The 23,159-nt window shown below is 46.8% G+C and overlaps 1 protein-coding gene across 2 annotated transcripts in view; it reads left to right on the top strand.

Annotated features, from left to right (window-relative positions):
• MGMT (O-6-methylguanine-DNA methyltransferase) overlaps positions 1 to 23,159 on the top strand; it is a 275,999-nt gene that overhangs the window by 24,079 nt on the left and 228,761 nt on the right. Inside the window, exon 1 of one of the 2 annotated variants that reach the window (XM_043925967.1) lies at positions 15,109 to 15,219. The exons of the other annotated variant lie outside the window; for it this stretch is intronic. The gene's annotated coding sequence lies outside the window, so the exon portion shown is untranslated. Of the gene's footprint in view, positions 1 to 15,108; positions 15,220 to 23,159 lie in introns of those variants that run through there. 2 annotated transcript variants of the gene reach the window in all.

Here is a 23,159-nt window from a genome sequence, read left to right on the forward strand (position 1 = left end):
CTTTGGATTTGTGATGTGGTCTCTTAGATCGAAGTTCACATTTTTGGTGAGAAAAGCACAGAGATGAGGACCCCCCTCAAGGCATCACGGCACGTATGGTATCCACGTGTCATTTGCTGGTGAGGCTAAGCGTGGTCACTGGGTGAAGGTGGCGTTGCTCATGTTTCTCCAACTGTAGAGTGACAGTGTCCTTTTCTGTAATTATTATCTTGAGGGAGGTGTTGTGAGACTACACACATACCCCGGCTCGCAGGCTTTCACCTGCTAATTTGAGCATTCATTGTTGTATTTTGTCTGCAACAATTATTGCTGTGTTGTTGGCCTGATGGCATGTGTCTCCTTCATTTTTTCTTCTTTTACTAATTGGAATTCTTGTGAATGAAGAGCTCTCTGTTCTTTCCCACTTATTGCTTTATTCACTGAACTATCTATGTTAGTGTGGACTCATGGTTGTTTATTTTATATCATGGGTTGTAGTCTGATACTACCATGATTTATTCTGGTAGTAAAATGGCCTTTGGACACCCCCTGAGATTGGCTTCTCTTTCTGACATGCTACCTACTAGTACTGGTTGGCCCCACAGTGTAATCCAAGCTTATCTTGTATTTTCCCTGCCCCAGTCCTGGACTTACCCACTTCTCCAGGGAGCCTACATTCCTTTTCTTGGAATGTGGGATTGAGAAGCCGAGATCTGGGCACTGGTGTGCTCACTGCTGATGAGGTGCTGATGCTTCTGCCCCTGTGAGTGGATGGAGCCAGGGCATCTGTGCATATATATATACATTAACCACACACACACATCAGAATGCACTTGCATTTATTTCTGCCCCTGTCATCTCTGTGCGTATTAGAAACTGTGAGTTTGCCCTGGTACCTGCAGTTTGAATCCAACACGACAGATTTCAGATTTGCCACCACCTGTCTCCAGCAGTGAGAAGCCTGGCTCTTGTGATGGACACGTACTTAACATGTGGATTCTTTCAAACAGACTCTGGTGAACCTGTGTCATTGTATTGGCTGTTAACACCACAGGGATCGCTTGGTAGATGAAATTCCGTTTGTGAAGGAGGGTATTTCCTGTGCTTGCTTCATAAAAGGTAGTCCGCAGAATTCATTTAATTACCTGTGTCAGTGTGGTTAGGAATTCAGGCTTGACACAGACAGAAAATGAAGTCATTTTGTTTTCAGAGTAGATGGCATGCTTTCAGGTAAACTGACCAGAGAATTAGCTTATTTTCAAATATATAAACTTCATACATTGAGAAGAAATAAAACAATGAAGGTCCTCTGATACTATTTTATGTGAAGAATAGTAATTACTTTTCATAGGATTCTCTATTAATTTAGGTTATTTTTGTTTTCTGTAAGCTTATTTTCTTTTAATTCCCATTTTTGTCAAATTGGTACATTTTAACTAAATTCATGAATCTTTGTTGTAAACAGAAACATTGAAAATTCATTAGATAAACAAGAAAACCTTCTTTAAGGTCTGATTTTATGTTAACATATTGGGGTCACACAGTATTCATACTTTAAGGTATGGAAAATCAAGTGTTTTATTAAAATACTAAATTGTTATTGTTCAGTTGCTAAATTGTGTCCAACTCTTTGTGACTCCATAAACTGCAGAACATCAGTCTTCCCTATCCTTTGCTATCCCCCGGAGATATATATATATATATATAATGCTTTTATCAGTTCAGTCACTTGTTCATGTCTGACTCTTTGCAGCCCCATGGACTGCAACACACCAGGCCTCCCTGGCCATCACCAATTCCTGGAGCTTGCTCAAACTCATGTCAATTGAGTTGGTGATGCCATCCAACCATCTCATCCTCTGTCATCCCCTTTTCCTCCTGCCTTCAATCTTTCCCAACATCAGGGTCTTTTCCAGTGAGTCCATTCTTCGCATCAGGTGGCCAAAGTATTGGAGTTTGAGCTTCAGCATCAGTCCTTCCAATGAATATTCAGAATTGATATCTTTACAGATACTGTATTATGTAAGATCTTATACCTGACTCCTATTTCATGATTTTTTTTTCTTTTACTGGAATTGAGTTTACTGGTGGGAAAGGACCATAAAACTTAGCTGATAGAAATCAAACATATTGTGAGTTTTCGTCAAATGAAGAATGAAAATTGCTGAGCATCTTTGGGTGATGTCTGGAAGCTGTTCTAGGAGGGCTGAAGCGTTTCTGCACTGGTGCCTGATTCCCGCACACTCCTTCCTGTGTGGCCGCCAGGTTGGCGTGTCACCTGGAGATGCCTGTAGGCCCTCCACGGAGGCTCCTCCTCCGTGAGCCACCCGGATCCACAGGGGCTGCTCGGCGGTGTCTGTCACTGCAGAGTAGCTGAGCCTGGCCTTACTAGCATGGTGGGATGTGTCTGCATCTGGGAGGTAGTTGCCAGTCCCGCAGAAATCCAGGCTTTGAAGTGTGTTGGATTTACCTTGAATACCACCTGCTGCTTCTGTGCTGTGCCCTCTGGCTCGTTGCTCACCTTCCCAATCTGTTTTCTCATCTTCAAGTCATTTGCTTTACCTGAGGTTTGCTGGGAGGAGTACATGAGATAATGTATGTAAAGCACTTGGCACAGTGCCACGCATGTGCAGCTCAAAAATTTCGTTGCTACCCAGCTAGACCTTTGGTATCCGATGGCATGGGGTCACCTATGTAAACGTGCAGAAGTCTTCTTTTTCTGGGGTGTTTGCTTTATTTAAAAGGAAATAGATGATCACGTGGTTATTTTCTTTTGCTCTGTAAAAATGAGCTAAAGCAAGGTATGGTGAAGGCATGCCAGAGGTGTGGTGGGTGAGGTGGCTGTCTCTCCCTAAGGAAGGCTGCAGCCCAGTCCTAAGGCCACTTGTCCCCCGTGTGACAAGTGAGGACCGGGCCACCTGCCTTCCTAAATGTCCTGAGCCCCACGTCACCTGTAATTGACTTAAGGAAAACGACTGTGGGGACTCAAGGCTTTCTCCCTTTATTCTCATCTTTAAAATCAAGTTACATTCTTTTTTTTTTTTTTTTTAATGCAATAGACTTTTTGGAGAAAATGAGACCTAGAGAACAGAAGTGGAGACACAGCATCATGACCACAAAGGCAGCCGCACCCAAACAGAGTAAAGATGCACGCAGTCGGGAAGCGTGCTTTTTCTCTTTATGACTCTACTCCATATTTCATTTATATTTAAAACTGAGTTGATGAATATGAATACAGATATTTAGGGTTACTGTGGAGTCATATTTGTTTATGTGCATGGACTCTATCTCACAGTTTAAAAGGGAGAGCAGTTAATGGTTTTGCCCGCGCTGCCTGGAAATTTTTCTTTTTTTTATTATCCTCTAACCTCTGTTCTTCAGGTGTGTAGCTATTTTAGTATTATGAAGGATGATGGATGAGGCTGGAAAGTTTCTTCGGAAGCACCTCTGATATTGTGCAATGCGCTTGGGGGTCAGCCACACTTGACTGATGCGTGATTTATCCCGTGTTGCTGCCACTTCCCGAGATAAAGCTGCAGTTTTATCAAAAATGCCAGCAACTGTGATTTAGAATTTATAAACCTCCATTTTCAAATAATTGTTCTGATTACTTTCTGCCTGGGCAATAAAATGATAAAGGTAATTGCACACAAATGTGAGATAGCACCAAAATACAATAAAATTAACCCGAATTAGCTTGACTTGTCGATGAGAAGTATTTTTGAAATGTAGTGTTGCAATAAGGGAGGGTGATATTATAGCTGGAAGGTGAGTTATTGCCTTAATGTAATACTCCTTGAAATTTAAAAAAGAGACTGTTTCTGTTGAGGGTGATTGTGCTTTTGAAATTAAGTTGAAGTGAATCTTATAATTGGCAACAATAATGCAGTTGGAAGGTAATATCTTTTATTGTGTTATGCCTAGTTGCATTGCCTTTTATTTAGCAGTTTCTGGCTTCAGCTCTTATATTACTCAGGTGGAAGCAGGCTTGGAATTCTGTCAGATCCAGGGGGCTCAGCTGTTTTATTCTCTTTTTAGCACTGTCCCTCGTCTGAAAGTTACAGGCTTAGATAAAACATTTGACTAAATCATTTAGACATCAAAGGTTAAGTATTATTGTTAATTTTTTAATGAGTTTAAATAAAGTTCTTGTAAATGTGTTTTGCTTCCCCATCTCTGCATGTGTGTTGGCAATCTCCCTAACGGCAACGGTGTCCAACCCACTGCCCCCTTTTAAATACACATAACTTATAACTTGCCCTTCAGAGTCTTGAGGTGAAATCCATGGGTCATATTTACCCACCTGTTCTACTTAGCAAGAACTTATGATGTAAATAAGAGAACAGTAATTTATGATAAAATTCTACATATTCAGAACAGGAAAGCTCAGGCAGTGCTTTTGGTAGAATGACTGTCTGAGGAGGCCTTACAAATAGTGAGAAGAAGAGAAGTGAAAGGCAAAGAAGAGGAAAGATATATCCATCTGAAGGCAGAGTTCCAAAGAATAGAGAGATAAGGAGGGATAAGAGAGTAAGGAGAGATAAGAAAGCCTTCCTCAATGATCAGTGCAAAAAAATAGAGGAAAACAATAGAATGGGAAAGACTAGAGATCTCTTCAAGAAAATTAGAAATACCAAGGGAACATTTCATGCAAAGATGCGCACAATGAAGGACAGAAATGGTATGGATCTAACAGAAGCAGAAGATATTAAGAAGAGGTGGCAAGAATACACAGAAGAACTATACAAAAAAGATCTTCATGACCCAGATAATCACAATGGTGTGATCACTTACCTAGAGGCAGACATCCTGAAATATGAAGTCAAGTGGGCTTTAGGAAGCATCACTACAAACAAAGCTAGTGGAGGTGATGGAATTCCAGCTGGGCTATTTCAAATCCTGAAAGATGATGCTGTAAAAGTGCCACACTCAATATGCCAGCAAATTTGGAAAACTCAGCAGTGGCCACAGGACTAGAAAAGGTCAGTTTTCATTCCAATCCCAAAGAAAGGCAATGCCAAAGAATGTTCAAACTACCACACAGTTGCGCTCATCTCACATGCTAGCAACTAATGCTCAAATTTCTCCAAGTTAGGCTTCATCAGTACATAAACTGAGAACTTCCAGATGTTCAAACTGGAGCTGGAAACAACAGAGGAACCAGAGATCAAATTGCCTACATCCACTGGATCATGGAAAAAGCAAGAGAATTCAGAAAAACATTTACTTCTGCTTCATTGACTATGCTAAAGCCTTTGACTGTGTTGATCACAACAAACTGTGGAAAATTCTTAAAGAGATGGGAATACCAGACCACCTTACCTGCCTCCTGAGAAATCTGTATGCAGGTCAGGAAGCAACAGTTAGAACTGGACATGGAACAATGGACTAGTTCCAAATCAGGAAAGGAGTACATTAAGACTGTATATTGTCACCTGGCTTATTTAACTTAATATGCAGATTACATCATGTGAAATTCCAGACTGGATGAAGCACAAGCTGGAATCAAGATTTCAGGGAGAAATGTCAATAACCTCAGATATGCAGATGACACCTCCCTTATAGCAGAAAGTGAAGAGATGCTAAAGAGTCTCTTGATGAATGTAAAAGAGGAGTGAAAAAGCTGGCTTAAACTCAACATGCAAAAAACTATGATCACTAAACAGCAAATAGGTGGGGAAACAATGGAAACAGTGAGAGACTTTTATTTCTTGGGCTCTAAAATCACTGCAGATGATGACTGCAGCCCTGAAATTAAAAGACACTTGCTCCTTGGAAGAAAAGCTATGACCAACCTAGATAGCAAATTAAAAAGCAGAGCCATTACTTTGCCGACAAAGCTCCGTCTAGTCAAAGCTATGGTTTTTCCAGTAGTCGTGTATGGATGTGAGAGTTGGACCATAGAGAAAGCTGAGCGTCTAAGAATTGATGATTTTGAACAGTGGTGCTGGAGAAGACTTTTGATCCAACCAGTCCATCCTAAAGGAAATCAGTCCTGAATATTCATTGGGCGGACTGATGCTGAAGCTGAAACTCTAATACTTTGGCCACCTGATGCAAAGAACTGACTCATTGGGAAAGACCCTGATGCTGGGAAAGATTGAAGGCAGGAGAAGAGGACGACAGAGGATGAGATGGCTGGATGGCATCATCGACTCGATGGACATGAGATTGACATCTCATTGGATATCTCTCCAAGAGATGGTGATGGACACAGGGAGGCCTGGCGTGCTGCAGTCCCTGGGGTTGCAAAGAGTTGGACACGACTGAGCGACTGAACTGAACTGAGGGCTAGAAGCATGATGTTGTCGGCCCCCTGTAAGTGCCCTCCTGGTGGGGGTGTGCGCCATCACGCCCCACGTGGGGCAGCAGACACGCAGGTTTCTGGATGAGGGGGGAGCATGCCCACTGCATGTCTGTGGGCAGTGACTGCGCTGTGGGGCCCTCCACCACTGCTCGGTCCTCTTTGTCCAGTCGAGGCTTGTGTAAGGGGTGAGGTTTCTTTTCTTTTCTCCTTTTTTTCTGACTTGGTAATTTGTGTGACATCCAGCGAAGACCACGGAAGGTGCTTTGAGCAAAGGCCGACCTGAGGAAGTATCAGACAGAGTTAACGTGATGCTGCTGACTGTGGGAGGCTCACACTGGTCTGCCGTTTCCCTACAGAGAATGCAGAGTTGGGAGCAGATGGGCCTGGGGAAGATAGAGCCAGTGGGAATCTTCCCAGAGCAGTAAGTGGAATTGGAAGATGTAAGTGAAATAAGGGGATTCCGTGTTAGATGGGCATCTCTTGGTGGCCCTTCTTCCACCAGTGGCCCTCCAGTCCTCTGACCGGTGGCGTACTGTTATCTTAGCCTGTTGGGCTCCCTTGGTTTAGATGAAAATGAAAACACAGTAATACAAAAGGGGCTTTGTGACTAGCCTAGCATGCATTTCTGCATCAAGACACGGGCCTGTATATATGAAATAGCAAGCAGCGTGCTTCAGTGTTATGTAACACATATCTTGTAAAATAAAAATGGGCTATTTTGATTTTTTTTTTTTTAACACTTCAGGCTGAAGTTCGGGGGCTATAAAATTATCGTAGAGCTGATTTACATGGTCGTTCTTGGTCTTAAGAACTTGTGGGCGTGTTTAAGCTGATTGTTCATTTATTTACTGAGGTGTAATTGAAATAACATTATATTCATTTCAGATGTACAACATGATGATGCTTGTACGTATCACTGAATCATCACCACAGTAAGCCTCGTTAACCTGTCACCACGGTCTTCTTTTTTTTTTTTCCATTTATTTTTATTAGTTGGAGGCTAATTACTTTACAATATTGTAGTGGTTTTTGCCATACATTGACATGAATCAGCCATGGATTTACATGCGTTCCCCATCCTGAACCCCCCGCCCACCTCCCTCCCCATCCCATCCCTCTGGGTCTTCCCAGTGTACCAGCTCCGAACACTTATCTCATGCATCCAATGATCTGTTTCACACTTGATAATATACATGTTTCGATACTGTTCTCTCAGATCATCCCACCCTCGCCTTCTCCCATAGAGTCCAAAAGTCTGTTCTATACATCTGTGTCTCTTTTTCTGTCTTACATATAGGGTTATTGTTACCATCTTTCTAAATTCCATATATATGCGTTAGTATACTGTATTGGTGTTTATCTTTCTGGCTTACTTCACTCAGTATAATGGGCTCCAGTTTTATCCATCTCATTAGAACTGATTCAAATGTATTCTTTTTAATGGCTAAGTAATATTGTTTGTTTTTTTTTAAAAAGGGCTGCGTTGCTTCTTGCTCGCAGCTGATGGATCCCGTCTCTCCAGGGCTGCTGTTTTGGTTTTGCTTGTTCTTGCTCATGGTGTCTTATTTCCGGGTATGCTCGGTTCTCTGATCATACTGGATGTTATGATGGGAAGATTCTCCATTATTTGCCCTTAAGAGTGACATGGAGCCTCAGGGGTTTCCAAAGGGGCAGTGCCGACTGCATCAGGGGCTGGGATCACTCACCTGTCTGGGACTGAACCCTGCCTCACCTGGCCCGGAAATTCCCAGTTGTTGTCAGTATCCCTTTGTTAGACCAGCGCTTCTAAGTGGGGATGATTTTGTTGCTTAACATTTACTTTGTATCAGCTTAGTTCTAATTTAAACACCAGCTTCAGCCTTGTCCTAAGGAATCTAGTGAGGATAAGAGTTCGATACAGAATCATTTATTTTTCTGTTACAGGTTAATTTAGCCCATAGATATAAACTGGTAACTCAGCTGATCTTACCCCAGTTGGGCACTCTAGTCAGAAAGTCCCTTCCCTTACCCACGGGGCTCTGGAAGAGTGGCTCTCGTGTCTTTGAGTAGTATCATCTGCATATCTGAGGTTGTTGATGTTTCTCCCACCTATCTTGATTCCAGCTTGTAACTTATCCAGCCCGGCATTTCTCATGATGTGCTCAGCATACAGATTAAACAAACAGGGTGACAGCAGACAGCCCTGTCGTACTCCAGTCTGTTGTTCCATACAGGGTTCTAATTGTTGCTTTTTTACCTGCATACAGATTTCTCAGGAGACAGGTGAGATGGTCTGGTATTCCATCTTAAAGGAGATCTTTGTAAGAGCTTTCCGTAGTTTATTATGATCCACACAGTCAAAGGCTTTTTGATGGCGTAATGGATGAAACAGAGGTAGATTTTTTTTTTTTAATTCCCTAGCTTTCTCCATGATCCAGTGAATGTTGGCACTTTGATCTCTGGTTCATCTTTCTTTTCTAAATTCAGCTTGGACATCTGGAAGTTCTTGGTTCGCATAATGCTGAAGCCTAGCATGCAAGATTTTCAGCATGACCTTACGAGCATGGGAGATGAGTGCAATTGTCCGATGGTTAGCACATTCTTTAGTACTACCCTTCTTGGGGATTGGGATGAGGATCTATCAAATTATAGTCCACATACCACTATGTTTCCTACGTGGAAGAAGTTTATATGATAACTTTATAAACAAGAGTTGGCTAGGATGCAGAGGAACTGCAACGTTAGTTCATTTTGGGAATGTAAACTAGAAAACAGTCTGGTGGCCCCTTTCACCAAGTCAAACATAGAATTATCGTGTGATCCAGCAGTCCTGCTCCTTGGCGAAGACCCGGAAGACCCAAAAGCAAGCCCTTGGACAGCTGTTTGTACACCAGTGTTCACAGCAGTGTCACGCACAGTAGTCAGACACTGGAAACAGCTCCAATGTCTATGGAGGAACGAACTGGTGAACCACGGAATGGGGCTCTTCCCCACAATGAGTAAGCACCGCATTGCACATGGATGAGGCTTGTTGTGAAACAAGCCAGACCCAGCTGGCAAGAACTCTTGTCTCCACCTGCACGATGGGCCTTGAGTCGTCACCTTCACAGAGATGAACGTGTGCTGGTTTCCGGGGCTGGGGCAGGGGAGCTGGCGGAATTGGGGTTTCTGTGGCAACTGAAGTTTGGTCTGTATAGTGGTGACGGCCACACGACATCGTGAATGTATTTCATGACACTGAATTGTACTCTTATAAACATCGAATCTAAAGATGTGTATTTTACCACTGTAAGAAGATGTATATTTGGTAACCTTTAAACAGTTTGGGATGTTGTATCTATCGCACTTGGTCACTGGCTCAGCCTGGGCTGCCCTAGTCTCCTGGCCCTGCACCTTGGACACCATTTCTGGGCAGGAGGACGGCGCCCAGCACGTTGCTGTCCCTGTGGGTGAGGGAGGTGGGTCATCAGGTGGCGTCTTCTTGGGACCCCTGGGGACCACAGGAGCCAATTCCAGAAACTGCCCCAGCCTTGATGTTGAGTATAGGAAAAAACGAGAAAGAAAACTTCTTGACATTGTCAGGATTGTTGTAAAACAAAGGAAGATGACGGTGTTTCCATCAGGATGCTCATCATCACCCCACTGAACAAATGTGCGTGTGGTCTTTCTTTTGGACGGGGAACTTCCAGCCCCACCTGTCTTATCTTGTGTCCTCCGTGGGGTTGCTGTGTTCCAGATCTTGTGGATAGTCTTATAGAAAGGGAGAAAACTTTAAAAGTTCTTTATAAATGTTAGTTTGCTTGCTAATAGGTAGCATTCTTAGCATTCAAAGAAGTAATTAATTATTAAAAGTTAATTATCAATTATTTTTTACTCTGTTATGGTCCGGATTTTTCTTCTAATTCAAGTTACCCTTGAAATTAATATGGCAGATTGATAAGATTTTCATCTGTGAATACTATCTGAAGCAATCTGTTGTAACTTAGATAAAATGTATCAGCTAAGTTTTGTAGTGAGAAGTTTTACATTTCTGCTAGTTTTCGAAATAGACAATAGAGATTTTTCCTCATAGTGGTGGGAATATTCGACAGAGAGATGATTACATCAATCAATTATTTGAACAAAGATTGGGTATAGCTTACATATGATTTTGTAATAATCCCTATTTCCAAGGAAAAATATTTGCAGAGTACTTACTCATTGTGCCATTTGTAGATAAATTGGTTATGAGTTGGTCTTTGTTTTTATTGAAACATAGATTCTGTGTGTAAATGTGGATTTTAGGTATATCTTCTCTATGTGTATCACAAGTGTCTGAAATCAGAGAACTTGAGCAAAATGATTTTTCTATATTAAACAGTGAATTTCATTTGAACCTGGTTTGATCCCACAGCTTCATCCTCATTTCCCTCCGGTGCACAGATCTCAGTACCAAGACGGCCTCGTCCTGGGCTGGCCCATGTGGCCCAGCCCTTCTCAGCTGGGTCGGTCCTGGGATGTAGTCTGACTCTAACCTGTTCCCAGCCTGCTGACTTGGCGCGGGAGAGACAGGGGACCTGCCCCTTCTTTGCCAGCGGAGGGGAGGGGGGTTAACTCTGGACCAGAGGGGTAAGGGAGGCTCAGAGACTTGGCTGCGTTGTGGCCTGTCATCTTTTCTGGGAGGACACGTGTACAGGGCAAACTCACATCCGGGCAGAGGCGGTTTGGCTGCCCCACAGGCCAGCAGCCTTGCCTTGGTTTTCTAAGGGGCCGTGCATAATGCTGCGTCTCGGGTAGCCCCGACTATCTCATCAGTCCGCATGGTGTCCCCAGCACAGGGGAGGACATGGGGCTGGAGAGGTTGCCAAGGGCCCGCTCTGCATTTCTCTCTCCAGGCCCAACTCTGTCTCGCTGGCACCCTGCCGAAAGCATGTTCCCAAGTAGGACCTGTGGCCCATAGACTGGGACTGGTGCTGAGTGGGTGTCTCCCTTCAGGTTTCCCACAGAGTCTTCCTCCGACTTCCTAGAAAGATGGGTTGTTTCTCTGTCACCTACTCTGAGGATGGGACCCTGTGCAGAGGACACACTTGGGCAGGTGGAGTGTGGTTCCTGCACCCTCCTGCCTGCCTCATGGGTGATGTCTGACATCTCTGTGGCTTCAGCGCCTAGCCATGCTGAAGCTCTAAGACTTTGGCCACCTGATGGGAAGAGCTGACTTGTCGGAAAAGTCCCTGATGCTGGGAAAGATTGAAGGCAGGAGGAGAAGGGGATGACAGAGGATGAGATGGTTGGATGGCATCACCGACTCAATGGATGAGTTTGAGCGAACTCCAGGAGATGGTGAAGGACAGGGAAGCCTGGTGTGCTGCAGTCCATGGGGTCGCAAAGAGTTGGACACAGCTGAGCAACTGAACAACAACATCCCCTTGCAGGGCGTCCCCTTTCCCTCCTCGTGGCCTAGGCCGGTTTCCTGCGCTGAATCTCAGGCTGGAGATCACTGTGGTCACATGGAGTGAGCTGGTGCTGCCCCTGGGCACGGTGCCATTACAGAAACTGGTGTCAGCGCCCTGTCTTGATACCCTAACATTTATAAGGTGGAAAACAAAACCCCTTACTCGGGGAACTCTATGGCACACCATCTTCCTTTTGACAGCATTTAACTCTGTTTACTTCTTCATGGATGAACTATATGAAGATACTTTCTAAATTTTAAAGTGCGAAACACACATGGGAAAAAGGCCATGGGTGAATGATACCAGCTTACGTGCTTTATTGAGGGTCATAGCTCTGTGCGGGCTTTTCTGCAGGGAGATCCTGCCTGATTCTCTTCATCGCATCTGTCCAGATGCTCCACCTGAGGCCTTGCTGACTGACAGGTCACTATGATGTCATCTTTCTGTAAGCCCTGGGCTGCTATCAGTTATGTTTTAAATGTTGTAATTAAGAGTTTGAGACTATTCAGCTGTCTTTGAGGGGAAGAACCTATCTCCTCCTCCAGAGAGGTAATTAATTCTTAGAGTATATGGTTTTTGAAGAATTTACTGTAAGATAAAAGACTAGTATTTTATTCTTGCATTTATTAGTATTTAATCAAATGGAAAGTGCACTTTTGGTCTGGAAATCTTGGCTTCAGCCACAAGATTAGACTGAATTATTGTTTAAGGAGTAAAAGGTATAGAATTATATGTCCAAGTTATCAAGCCACTGATAGGTTTTGGGCATAATGTAGCTAATTTAGAACATAAAATTCCCTGCCTTGGGTTAATCGTTCAGCAGCAGCAGTGTGCGTGTCGGCGGCTGCTTGGCCTTGTGGTGGGGATGGTGTCTGTCCCTCCAAGAGCCTTGTGCCATCAAGGCTGGCTCGTTCTCAGCCGCCGGAGCGTGTCTGGAACATAAGACTCTTCCATTTGGGATACAAGTCATCAATCACAGCGCGCTTCTCACCCGAGAATCCTTCACCACAGAAACAGTCTGCAACAGATTCTTTATTAAGGATAAAGAGGCCCTAATCCTGTGGTCCTTAGTGGTGGCCAGGCTTAGCACTCCTGAAAACCCAGTGGCTGGTTTTTCTAAGCCAGTGCTTGAGAAATTCCAGAGAACTTTGGTACCTACTTCTTGCTTGAGGTTGTAGTGTCAGAGATGGGAGGGTGAGCATATGGGATCAAAATGGATCTTGTGATTTGTTTATTAGCAGGTGGGAGAGAAGGCTCTGACAGGACAAAACCTGGACAGTCTGATAATCATTTATGTACTTTGAGGTCAGGAGGTGGCAGACTTTTCCTAAGATAAACTGTATGGTAAATGTTGCTGGCTTTGCAGGCTGTATGTCCTGTCACAACTATAGCTGACCCTTCAATGACATGGGGGTTAGGGATACCAACCCCCCACCGTCACCCCCGTCCCACACAGTTGAAAATCTGGGCATAATTTATAGTCAGCCCTCCATATCACGGTTCTTCATTTACCATTTCCACCAACCAAAGGTTGTGCAGTTCCATAGCATTTACTATTGAAAAAAATCCACGTATAAGTGGATCCACATGGTTCAAATCAATCTTATTCAAGGGTCAGCTGTACTCACAAGAGCTTCTGTAGACAACACAGAATGAGCCTGGCTACATTCTATTGAAACTATTTACAGACTCTTAAATGTGAATTTCATGTCATTTTTTGCACATCCTGAAGTGTTTTTATTTGGACTTTCCCCAACTATTTAAAAATGCCCTGGGCCCTGCTGACCCTGATCACTGTCAGGTGTACAATCTCTTCACCCACACGTGTCCCTGCTGTTGACTCTTAGCTCTTCTTGGTGTTGAGCACCTTGCCTCATTTGCGGAATGCACCCGGGAAAGGCTGACGAAGGGTGGAGTCAGGGAGTAATTGTCTGCATCTGGTCAGTGGGTCCTGGCGGGGACCCTCACTTTGGGCAGGGATATTTCTATAGGCCTCCCCAAAGGCCACCGTTGATTCACCTTCCAGGTGTGGGAATGTGCTTCCTGGCTGTTTGCTGGAGCCGTCTCATGAGGATTTTGGCGGAGCCTGTTACGGAGCCTGTCTGGATCTAACTACTCACCGCGCTGTGTGAATGAGTGCAAACAGGGATTGGGTTAGTGAACCAGGGGACAGAATTATAGTGAGTCCCCTGTGGAGGCTAATTACATCAGCGACACAAAAAGCACGTGTTTATAACATAGAGGTTCCATCCACACACAGGTGGGAAGCTTTATTGACTAGAACGTCTTTCTCCTGGCTTGATTGCAGACAAACCTCTGATACTTTGATACTCTGGGGCTCTTCGGGGGTGAGGACGATTCTGAATCACGTCTTGCTGTCAGGAAGACACGTGTGAGAGCTTTGCACTTCCCCACCAGCCCTGCTGGCCCAGCTCCGTGGTGGCTGCAGCCAGCGGCCTGTCCTGTCCCGCTCTGCAGCAGGCATCTCTTGGGTTTGACTGCTTTGCCAGATTGAAAAGTGTTTCTCTCAGATCTTCCCGCCTGTTCTCACATGTTTCTTATTCTCTTAAGTCAGTTAAACTTTGCCCAACTGTAGGGGTGGATAAAGAATGAGGTTATTTTCTGCCATGACATATTTAAGCTGAAGCTTCCCAAGACATCACAGTTGTTTCAAGACCTGACACTTCATCGTGAGCACCAGCCTGCCACCCTCTCTCCTGCTCTGTGACAGACTGTCACCGTGCAGCCCCGGACTGAATTGGTGCCTCAAGTCGTGGAACGTCTTCAGGTTGTGAGGTGGGTGCTGTCGGCAGGGTGGGCTGAGGACCCATGGGAGGCCGCCAACCCCCCAGGGGTGGCCCCGGCCAGAGCCCCACACCGTCAGACCTCCACACCACTACTTTCCTCGCGGATGTTCACACAAGCAGTCCTAACAGTAGTTAAAAGTTAGGGAAAAGGTGGCATTTTTCTTTTTTTTTTCCCCACAGTAAATTATAAGAAGCTCATTCTCTGTGCTTACTGATGTTCAGGATGCCATGACTGACGTGGGGATGCTGTGAGATTTAGGGAGTCAGGGGCTCAGGTGTAAGCCTGTTGCTGGGATCCTGTGGGTAATGTGGATTCCTGCCCACGGGGCCACAATCTGTGCACAGGGCACCGTGGCCCCGGGTCCTCATGGGATTTGGGGTTCGTATGAGTCTCTTGAGTCCTCACGGGGACTTGAGGTACCTGTGAGACTCGGGGGTTTCCTCAGGACTCAGGCTTCCCGGGAGATTTCGGGTTCCACAGGGCACTGGAGATTCCCTTGGGACTCAGGGTTCACGTGAGACTTGGAGTTCGCGCGAGACTCTGGGTCCCGGGGGGTGGGGTGGGGACGCAGAGTTCACGCGAGATGTGGAGTTCTCACGGGACTCAGGTTCCTGTGAGAATTGGGGTTCTCACGAGACCTGGGTTTCCTCGGGACTCGGGGTTCCCGCGAGACTCAGGGTTCGCGGTGCTGTGGAATCAGCTGCTCTCCCTGAGGTGAGTGCCCCGAAGCCCGAGGGGCGTCTTCTTGTAACAGCGTCGGAAGGCCGGTCAGTCTTAAGCGCAAGGAGCTCTGGAGGGGGGCGTTCGGCGGCAGGGTCCGCTGTGCGTGCGCGCCTACCCCGGGGAGGCTGCGGTTAGCAGCCAGGTGTTTCCGCAACGCTGCCCTGGGAGGCCGGCTCCTGGGTGGCCTCCCCGCCATGGCCGTTGCTCCCACCTCAGGTGCCCCTGGGGGTGTCCTGCCGCTTCTGGAACGGCGGGGGGACCTGGGACCGGGTGTGAGCAGCCGCTCACGGTCACCTGCAGCCTCCCTTCCCCTTTTCGGGGCCCGGACCCTGGCGCGGGTGCTGAGCCGGCCAGACTCTTTTAGGCCGCGTGGGGCCTTGAGGACCAGGCGGCAGGCTCGGCCGGGCCCAGGAGACCTGCGGTGCGCGTGCTGCCCCGCTGGCGCTTAGTGTCCGCCCAGTGCCGGCTCCTAGCCGAGCCCAGAGGACCGGGCCCGTTAGAGCAGAGGAGGAGCTGGTAGGAGGGGCCGTCCTGCAGAATTAAGACTTCTGGCTGCTTTTCCAAATCCTGCTCCAGTGCAACGGTGGTGCAGGGGCTGCGGTCGGGGAGCGGCTGTGGACACAAAGTTCTCATCTTGCCTCTCTTTGGGCTCCTCGCGGGAGGTCTGGGCCTCGTTCCTCTTGGTAACCAACCTGCTTTCTCTGATGAGTGGTGCATCTGGCCTTCTGGTTCCTGGTACATTGGTTATTAAAGAATAGCTCATCCTTCACCAAGTACTCAGACGTTCTCTGAATTGCCAGAAGAGGGGTAAGCAGCATAACCTGCTCAAATTAACGCCTTGGAACGGGGCTTCTCCCATCTTTCGCCCAAAGCCCCCTGAGAGGAGAGGGCCTGCGGGCAGTGCCTGGTGCTTCCCCGGGTCTGGGAACCCAGCAAGTGGGAAACGTCTTTGAAGTCTCCTTTTTCACCTTAATAAAAATGTTTTCAGGTATCATTCTCATTTTGGTGTAGTTTCTCTTTCCTGAAATTAATCAGCTAGGCAGTGTACAGTGTTTCACTTGTATTTTTGTGTGCGTGGGCTCCCCTGTGTACCCGGGCTCCCCTGTGTACCCTGAGAGCGTGTACACTCAGGTGTGAGCATGCTGTGACCCCAGCCTCTCAGTTCACTGCAAGTCTGTTTAGATTTGAGTCTGGTCTGCAGTGCCTTGGTTAGTAGGAAAGCTTTTTAGGGAACATTTTTAATGGTCATCAGTAATACACTCCTAAAAAGACCTTTATTGGTCTCTCTGTAGATTGTTCTGGTATCATGTACCAATTTTTGGCAAGATGCAGAGGTATTTTAGCTAAACTGTTAGAATGGATATGTGTGCAGTAGTTATCACTGTGGTATTGTAACTGGAAATATTTTTCAAAACTTGAAGTTTCAAGGGATTTCTGGAGTAGTTTGTTAAGCTGTATATGTGTTAGTTTTATGCACTTTCTCTGTGGTCTATTTCTTTTACACACACACACACACACAAGTTTGTATTCCAACTGCTCCCTAGTTCCTGTGTATTTGCACAGATTCACAATAGCCTTTGAGCTTCAGAACAGAAAAGCAGTTACCTTCCTGCATGGTGTATACCTTAGTTTGCTAACAAGAACAAAAATGAAAACTTTAGAAAGGAAAACTGAATTTTAAATATAGTTTTAAAATGTAGATGGTGCCTCTTTTTTTCTAGAAATGGTGGTTTTAAAGACCAGTGAAAAATTTCCTAAACGTCCCTCTAACACGGCAGCTCTGACAGGCAGGCATTTTCTCAGCTGTTTTTATAACATGCTGCTCATAGCGGGTTGTTTAGATGACTAGTGAATGCTTAACACAACGCACGTGTGTGATGCTGCGGGGCTGAGCTCCACCCTGGCCCTGACTCCCCAACCCTTGTTGTGACGAGTATTCTTCAAGACCAAAGTGTGGCTAATCAGGACGGCGCTCTGCCACGCAGGGCCGGCTCCAGTGATGAGAATGAAAAAAGGCACAGATTGCATGTTCTGAAAGTCTGTATAATCTGGGAACAGGCGGAGCACAGTATTTATGGGACCCCCACACCAGCAAGTTTCATGTGAAAGCCTAGCCGTGTGACTGGAATGTAGAACCTTACATGTCAGGGCCATAGCAGAAGGCTTTGGGGTGGTTATTTTTTTTAATTACGAAGATAAACTTCATTTTTTAGAGCAGTTCTAGGTTCACAGCAAAGTTGAGCAGAAGGTACAGGGAGTTCCCATCCACCCGTGCCCTTGCCGTCACCCCCCGCACACACTCTTTCGTACATTTGTCCACTGTTCATGTCAGGGTTTACTCTGGTCGTGTGCTCTTCACGGGTTTTGACAGCTGTGTTCAGTATAATGTCATGCAGCCACCACCACTGTAGCCTCCAGAACGGTTTCCCCACCCCGAAAATCTTCTGTGCTCTGCTGTTCCTCCCTCTCCGCCCCCAACCCTGGTGACCACTTGTTTTTACTTTTACTGTCTCCCTATGATGGAATCACAGCGCACGCAGTCTTTTCAGTCTTCTTTCACATAGTAATACTCATTTAAGTTTCTTCCTTTTCAGTCTTCTTTCACATAGTAATACTCATTTAAGTTTCTTCCGTGTCTCTTCATGCCTTGATGCCACATTTCTTTTCAGCAGTGACTAATACTCCGTCGTCTTGTGCAGCACTTTAGCCGCTCACTTCACGAAGAATGTGTTGATTGCTTCCAGGTGTTAGCATTGTGAATAAAGCGGCCATGAACGTCCATTTGCAGGCTTTTGTACAGACGTGAAGGGATGCTTTTGCACAACTTTTGGACCTGTTCCAAGTTTGCTATAGCAGATGGCAGTGCCAGTACTTTGGTAAAATCATTTCAGCCAAACTGAAGCCTTCTTCTTGGTTGTTAGGACATAATTGACTGAGCCGTATTTTGGCCGTTTTGGTGGAAAGTGACCTGGAGAAATTCCACAGTGGAGACCCTGGCCTGGTGGCACTGTGAGCTGGGTCTTAGTCACCGGCCTGGGTTTTTTCCTTCTTGACTCATACACCTGGCAGGGACCAGTCATGTCCACTTTCTTCTCCACCCTCTTTGGCCAGGCTTATTAAGAAGTGATTGGTAGGAGTGTTTTCTCTCTTGTAGGGGTTTGATACATGTTTTTTTACTAGTTAAAAGAATCCCTCACACCTGATTGTTAAGTAGGCTGATCTTGAGTAACGAGGACGAAGGTGCTTCCATGGTGCCTTTTTTCTTATCCTCTGTTCCAGGGTGATTGTGAAACTGGTCCACATTTCATGATGACTTTGTTGATGTCAGAAGGAGCTGGAGATGGGTTGCTTCCCTTTCCTGCCTCAGTCCTCAGTGCCAGCGAGCTCCCACTTCACACCACAGCAGATGGAAAGGCCAAGATGCCTGAGATGCAGCTCTCAGGGAGGCCTGAGCTCGGCTGTGGGCTGAGCACTGACTTGGGGGCGACCTCAGGAGCACACGTCTGAGCTGCATGTTTGTGCACTGTGAAGAAGAAGGCAGGCAAGGTTCTTTTTCTAGCCTCTCTCTGGTCATTTTCATTGCACAAGATACTGACACTAGAAATGGTTAAAAGTGGAAGGTACAGGGCTATGAAGATGGTTCTGGAAGGACAGTGTTTAAACAGGCGTGGCCGGCCTGGAACGCTACAAGCAAAGGAGGAGGAAGACAGCTTGTTACTGGGTTTCTTGCTTTTGATATAGTGGGAACCCGGCCTCTGGCACCAACTGCTTAATTCAGAACATTAAACACCATTCATGTTGAAAGGGAGATGAAACGAAGTTCACTTAGTTTTTTCAGAGGTCTCCAAATAGCCATGAAAAATCAATTTTTTTCTGCCACCAATTAATGTCAGCCACTCTGTGGCTTTAGGTGGCTGCCATGATGATCCAGGAAGCTGGGCCTCCAGGCCTCCAGGCTGCTGTGGCTGACTTGTGCTTCATGGGAGTGGAAGTGGGGGGGTGGGCTGGCTGTTCAACCTGTTTTGTGTCCTAAGCATGGCCCAGGGTGCTGTCACCCTGAAAGCATGTGGGCCTGGTTCTGCCTGCGGCTGGAGGACTCCACGAAGGAAGTCAGGTTTCCCACCATGTGAGCAGGCCCCTTCTGGCTCTTGGGAAATAGTCAAAGAACTGGCTTATCACAGCCCCCACAGGACCCTGTAGCCTCGTTCTCAGCTTACACACGTGTGGGTTTGGCGTGTTGGAAACTGACGGTGGGCTTTGGACGGTGGGTTTCCTCCATCCTCCCACGGGGCTCCCGAGGCCGCCACTTGGCTGCTTCCAGGAGAAGGGCCTGCAGATCGCTGTTTCCAGGACAAGCCCCTGTTTTCCTCAGCTGTAAAGCTGGTGCTTAGGAGTAATGATGGTTCGGTGATACAACTTTTCCTCCTCTTCCTGGCTTGGAAACCAGCATGGCCTGCTGTTACTGGAGCAGATTCTGTTATGAACGCGTCATAACCCTGTGGGGTGGTTACAGCATCCCAGACACCGCACGCTTCTCCCCTGCTCGGGAGGCTCTTGGGTCCTCGGTGCTTCCATTTGTCCTCCTGCTCCTGTGCTCACAGGAGCTACTGCAGTGGACTCCCTCTGACATGGGTCCTTGCCCTCCTGTGTCTGCCACCCTCCCCAGCTCCCAGATGCCCTGTGCTCCCTCTGGCTCCAGGGCCTTAGCACGGCAGACCTGCCTGCCAGGAATGCTCCCTCCTTCACCCCTCCCTCAGAAAACATGACTCGCCTTTTTGTGTAGGCACCTCTTCCAGAAAGCCTCTGGCCCTCAGACCCCAGCCTGTCATTAATCCTGGAGTTCTTCTGAGTCCTTACAGCAAGTATACTTGAATGATGCGGATAGTTAGCTCATTTATTCAACAGCTATTTACTGAGCATCTATGATGCATTCTAAGTGTTAGCATACAGCATCAGCTTTCTTGGTGGCTCAGACGGTAAAGAATGTGCCTGCAACTTGGGAAGCCCGAGGTTCGATCCCTGGGTTGGGAAGATCTCCTGGAGAAGGGAACAGCAGTCCACTCCAGTATTTTTGCTTGGAGAATTCCATGGACAGAGGAGCCTGGAGGGCTACAGTCCATAGAGTCCCAAAGAGTCGGCTATGAGTGAGAGACTACATTTTCACTTTTCAAGTTGAAGAAAACAGGAAATCCTCACAACCTTGGGTTGAAACAGACAGAGCTTTCTTTTTCTCACACAAGTAGAAGCCTAGCCACAGACAGCACTGGTGTGTAGGGGCTAACAGTGTCAGGGCCAGAGGCTCTCTAGTCTCTTGCCTTTGCCTCATGTTTACTCAATGGCTGCCACAGCTCCAGGCATCACATCTGCAATGTCAAGAACGGGAGAAAGGGGAGGAGGTGGTGCCAGCCACATAAAAATTTTTTCAAGTTAAAACAAGACCCCTCAGCAGATTTCTCCTTATTCATTGGCCAGAGTTGTCACATAATATTTGCTACATGTATTGGAGCTTACATTCTAGTGAAGGCAATACGTGGCAAATAAAATCTAGTATAATTTTATATGACATAAGTGCTATAAAGGAAAAGAATGGGAAAGGATGGATAGAGGAGATAGACTGTTTTAGGAAGATTTCTCTGAGACAGTGACATTTGAGCAGGGTTGTGAACTAAGTGACGGAGGCCACTGTGCCAGAATGTGAAGGGAAGGCATTTCAAGAAGCATTAGTGGCAGGTGCAACGGTCCTGAGGCAAGAGCCATGTCTGTGTGTCCAAGGAGCAGTAGAAGTAGAGTGAATCGGGTTCACCAGTCAGAGATGAGGTCAGGAAGGAAGGGCCCCAAGTTGTCGGGGGGCTGTTAAGGCCTCGTGTGTAGGAACTAGTGATGGGAAAGGAGATGTGATTTCTTTCATGGATCTTTATTTTATTCAACCCTCTTTTTTTGTTTGTTTGTTTTTAAAGATTTAGTTGTTTTTGGTTCTTCTGGGTTTTTGTTGCTGCGCACAGGCTTTCTGTGGTTGTGGCGGGTGGGGGCTCCTCCCTCATGGTGGTGGCTTCTCTTGTGGCAGAGCGCAGGCTCAAGGTTTCCGGGCTTCAGCAGCTGTGGAGCCCAGGCCCCAGAGTATAGGCTGAATCGTCCCCTGGACCAGGGATCAAACTGGTGTCCCTTGTGTTTCAAGGCGGATTCTTAACCACTGAACCAGGAGGGAAGGACTTTCCCCCCATTTTTTTGTAAGTCAAATAAAATTTCATACCCCAGAGTTCTTATTTTACAAAGAAAAGTAGTAACAGTCCTTTGTTTTATGGCTGTGAGATTGACACAAGGATAAATGTAGAACATTTGCTGACATTATCTGTATATTATGTTGAATTTTAATACAGTTTTCATTCTTGTGAAAGAATTTCAAGTTTACTGTAGAAAACTCAGAACATGCAGGTAAGAGATGGCAGGTAGATATTTTAAATCATTCTACCATATCTATATTGATAGTCTAAAATACGCTTTTACTTCAGAGCACTTTTGGACCTAGACAAAAGCTGCAGATTGTTGGGCAGGATCTGTGTTCTGTGGGTGGTTTTCCTCCTCTGGTAGACCGCGTTTGTCTCATTGCAGTTGTGAGCCCCTGAGCCTACTGGCTCGGGCATGGGGCCCTCAAGTGTCTGTCAAACATTTATTATTAATCCTTACTCACAGCTCGTTATGTAGTCCGCCTTCTGTTTCACACTGGTTGAGCTCATCGTCAGTCCTTGAACTGTCTCTGTGGTCTCCGCCACAACTCCCAGCCTCCATGCCCACCCATTCTTTACACAGCGGCCAGAGGACATCTTTGAAAAGGCCAGCTTGGTGGATTTGTCCCCGGTGTAAAGCCCTGGGGCGCCTCAGGGACAAAGCGAGACTCGATGCTGACCCACGGAGGCTGCGTGTCTGCCTGCGGTTCTCTCTGCAGCGCTGGGCATCCTCCCTGGCCCCCGGCTCTGCTGCTGGGCTCCCCATCCAGCCTGCTTCTCACGCATGTCTTCTCGCCTGGCCATCTCCTTGTTGTGATCCAGGTCTCTGTGTAGATGGCATGTTCTCCAGACCTTCTTAGTGTTTCCCTGCAGCAGGTGGCCCTGCTCTCCTGGGGCAGCTGCCCTCCCCGCCTGGCAGCAGCCTGGCCGTGAGTCCTGCCAGGCTGCCAGAAACCTGCTTGGCCCTGGGCTTGGTGCTTGGGCTGTGAATGTTGGAGAGCCCACAGTGAGCACGAGTGTTTCCTGGGTCTCACTCCCTTCGTAGCTTACTTGTTGGGGTCACGATCATGGCCTTCTCTGGGCTGGCATTCGTTGATGGGATTCCATCTCAGAGCTGGAGCAGGGTTGGCCTCTGGAGCCTGGGGACGTCGCTCCGGGGGTGCTGGGCAGGTCTGTCATGTTCATAGGGCTCAGGATTCCGTCAGCTTCTTTGTGCCACCGTCGTGCACGGCAGCCCCGTGTGTGTCTGGCATTGTTGTTTTCCAGACGGCACCTCCCACCAGCCTGTGTTGAGACGCCCTGGCTCCCTGACGTGCTCATCTGCTATTGAAACCGCGCCCTTCTTGCTGCCCAGTTTCAGCCTCTGCGGGTCCCTCCTGGTGTCTGTGACACCCCCGTCTCTCCTGCTGGCTTCCCCCCACCCCTCTGCCAGGCCTGCCAGCTCCACGGGACCTGTAGCACGTCTGCTATTACAGCCTGGGCTTCTCTTCAACACACACACCACGCCAAATGGCCCAGTGCTTCTGTCCTGGGGACACATTTATCCATTATATAGTAGGATTCAGTATTCAGCTAATTTTTATTCTTACTCATGGAAGGACTCTGCTGAATGTCCTGGTTGTCTACAGGAAAGGAAGTCATGCTCAGGCTTCTGTGGAGTCTCAAATGCCATTTCTGGCAGAGTTGGTATAAAATATTGTAAAAATC

The sequence above is a fragment of the Cervus elaphus genome, chromosome 15 (assembly GCF_910594005.1).
Source record: "Cervus elaphus chromosome 15, mCerEla1.1, whole genome shotgun sequence".
Lineage (NCBI taxonomy): Eukaryota > Metazoa > Chordata > Mammalia > Artiodactyla > Cervidae > Cervus > Cervus elaphus.